Source organism: Monopterus albus, unplaced genomic scaffold (assembly GCF_001952655.1).
Source record: "Monopterus albus unplaced genomic scaffold, M_albus_1.0 scaffold172.1, whole genome shotgun sequence".
Taxonomy (NCBI): domain Eukaryota; kingdom Metazoa; phylum Chordata; class Actinopteri; order Synbranchiformes; family Synbranchidae; genus Monopterus; species Monopterus albus.
This window is the reverse complement of record NW_018128052.1, coordinates 1,095,722-1,098,813: the sequence shown is the minus strand read 5'-3', so window position 1 is coordinate 1,098,813 and position 3,092 is coordinate 1,095,722.

The window sequence follows — 3,092 nt, the reverse complement described above, 5'->3', positions numbered from 1 at the left end:
TGCATCAAACCAAACACTCCCTTTTCCTCACTAAGGTGCTTTAACCAAAAGCTTTTTGTTTCATTATGTAGACAGAAAGAGAAGACTGATTCAAAAACAAATCCAACTTGTTTGGCATTGTGAAAGATGCTCTGCGCCCTCCTGCAACTATTTTTCAAACATTGCTCTGCCTGCCTGGTACACCTAGTGTTGAACAGCAGATGCGGCAGAAATAGATTACATTGCAGTTATTAGTTGAGGTTATTGGTTATGCAGCTTAGCGAGGAGAAGTCAGCATTTAGTTTGATGCAAGGCATCTCCCTGCTAATGCAAACACGGCAGAATCATTGTCATGTTAGACAGATCACACAGGGATCTGAATCACGCTTGCAAAACAATATATCGTGCAGCTCTAGTTTTATTTTTAGGAAGCATATGATCAAACTAGCCAAATAACATGCATGACATTGAAGAGTGACTATGATAGCTTACTTGTTTTGCAGATCAGCTCACAAAGGATGTGTCTGAGCAAACTTGCAGCCCAAACTTAGCCTGGTTCTTTACCATCTGCTATGCTTTAGTATTGGGAAGGTGTGGAAATTACTGTGCCAAATATCAGCCATGGAGCTACATTGTGTTGTAGATGATGAACTAGTGGCAAAAAGAAATGCAACAGATTTAGCTTTCTATTTACAAGCACAAGAAGTAACCTAAAGATAACTCAGGCTGTGTGGTGTTTCAGACTGACATGGTGACAGCTCACAGAGCCGTCATTTGAAAGATGTGTATGTGATTGAAGATGAGGCTAACACTTCCCAGTCTCCACACGGGTGTTTGTAACCTATGCAGTTTGTAATATTCCAATCAGAGGCAGCATTTTCAAGCATAAATTCACTTGAGAGAGAGACTTTCCATGGTATTATTCTTCAGTTTAACATGCTTATCTTACCATGAATTCAAAAGACTGGGGCTGCTTCATTAACAATGCATCAGTATTTTCTGAATTTATAAACAGAATATTTTCTCAAAATTTCTGCATATGTCCAGATGAACAGTTTCAAGACAGACCCTAAACTGTGCCCATATCCCCTCTGCATCTGGGTAATGTCACCATCAGCAGAGATATTCAATTCAATGTCAACAAAGCATCTTCGTATCTAGGACTTTTGTGGTAATAACAACAGAGCATACACCCTCATGTTTGTGTGCATGGGAAGAGTCATTTAATTGTCTTAAGATGATGTTTGGATTCTGTTTTGGAGTGAATTCTTCATCTAACCCCAGATACAGTTCACAGAAATGGCACCGATGGCTGTCTGGCCGTTCCCGTGTCTTAGTCTTATTTTGAAAAGCCTCTTGTTTATCTTCTCATCATGAATGTTTTATATCTGCCTGTGCTAAGTACCACCAAGTTGTGCATTTAGAGGCACTGTCAATCCTAAACAGACAACACATTCAGGCTATGAACTGTCGCTGCCTTTCTTTTTCTCAACTGATTCATTTAACTGGTAATTCAAGAGCAAAAGTGTTTTGGAGATACTTGAATAAAATTCGGTATCACAACGGGATCTTGTTTGTGGGTGAACTCAGTTTTGTTGTCTTTGCTACATGTTCCGGTACTTGTCATTAATTTTAATTTGGGGAAATAAGTGTTTAAGTATCTGAAAATTGAAAATGAACCCCTTTCTGTGCTTTGATTTGTCAGTGGTTCTTTAGCTGGAGTGCTGTTGCTTACAAGGGTAGCATTTACATTTGGATGATTGCAATAGCAAGATGTAAAAAGAGTGGGAGACGCGTTGCTTTAGAGTGCATGCTAAGTGTTTTCTTAGCAGAATATTGAAAAATGATTCTATGCCCACATAATTTAGTTCTTGATACCAAACATGCTTTCCACTGCTCTGCTCACATGAACTTGAGGACACCAAGCTTAACAGAAACTTGATCTTTATGAGGCCTCTCCTCAAGTATAAATATAGTGCAATTAACGTCACTGCTGCAGGGGAGAGGTAGAGACCGAGCACTCACCCCGCTAATTTTAGGGATGTTTTGCCCTACCTTCAATTCTGAAAATAGGAATACTGTAATGTTATACAGTCAGGCAAGTCGCAGGGTGACCGCTGGCGACAGTACACTGCATTATTCAGACAGGAAACGGGTACAGTATGAGCTCATCCATTTTAGATGAGGACTGCTCGAACATGAGCCCAACCTGAAATGTGAATTATCTGCTGTTGTCGATGCTCATTGTTTTCATAAATGTGACAGGTGTCATGTTAGCGGAGTTGGATGAGAAACTCCAGCTGGTAAATGGGAGTTGATGTGCTCTTGACAACATGTATACGCCCTGCTAAAAACAAAACAACCATGACTGGAGGCCTGTGGCAGACTTCTGACCTCTTAGGAGGAGGAGCCTAGTGGTGGTTGTCATCACGATACTTAGACATGTATTTAAATGTTAACTTTAGAAGCAGGTCCTGTTATGTCAAGAGGTCAAAGAGAGGTAGAATTGTCGGTGTTAGGACAAACTAAAACATATTATGTACTCTATATAGGAAAGAAGTCCAACCCCTCACATACTGTATGTTCATGCAGTAGCTTCACTGCCTATTTTCAGTGTCATAAAATGAAAATAATTTATGAAGTGTCAACGTGCTGTAGACGTACATGGATACCTGATCCAGCATTAATGAACCTTCTCTGTTAACGCTCCCGACTTCAAGTAAATGCAACATCACATAACTTCCCACTAGATGTCACTAGCAACAAAGACAATCAGTTGGACTGGCAGCCTTTGTTTCTTCATGACCATGTGATTGACTCAAAAACTGTAACTTCCACTTAACATCAAAAGTGGTGGCAGTCGGTTAATTTTCCTGTCTCGCTCTCACGCTCTGTCAAGCAGTCTTTGTGTCAGGGAGAGACAGAGAATGAGCTGCTGATGATGTCTTTTATCAAGCTATTATGCAGAGCTCAATATGCATTTGTAATATATTTGGATGAGCAAACATCTTTGCAGGCGGAGTTGCTTACAGACCCAGGTCTGTTTGCAGGGAGCTGCGTGAGAGTCAGCAGGGAGGTCGGAGTAAAGACTCTTTCGTTCTGTCCTGGAGCGT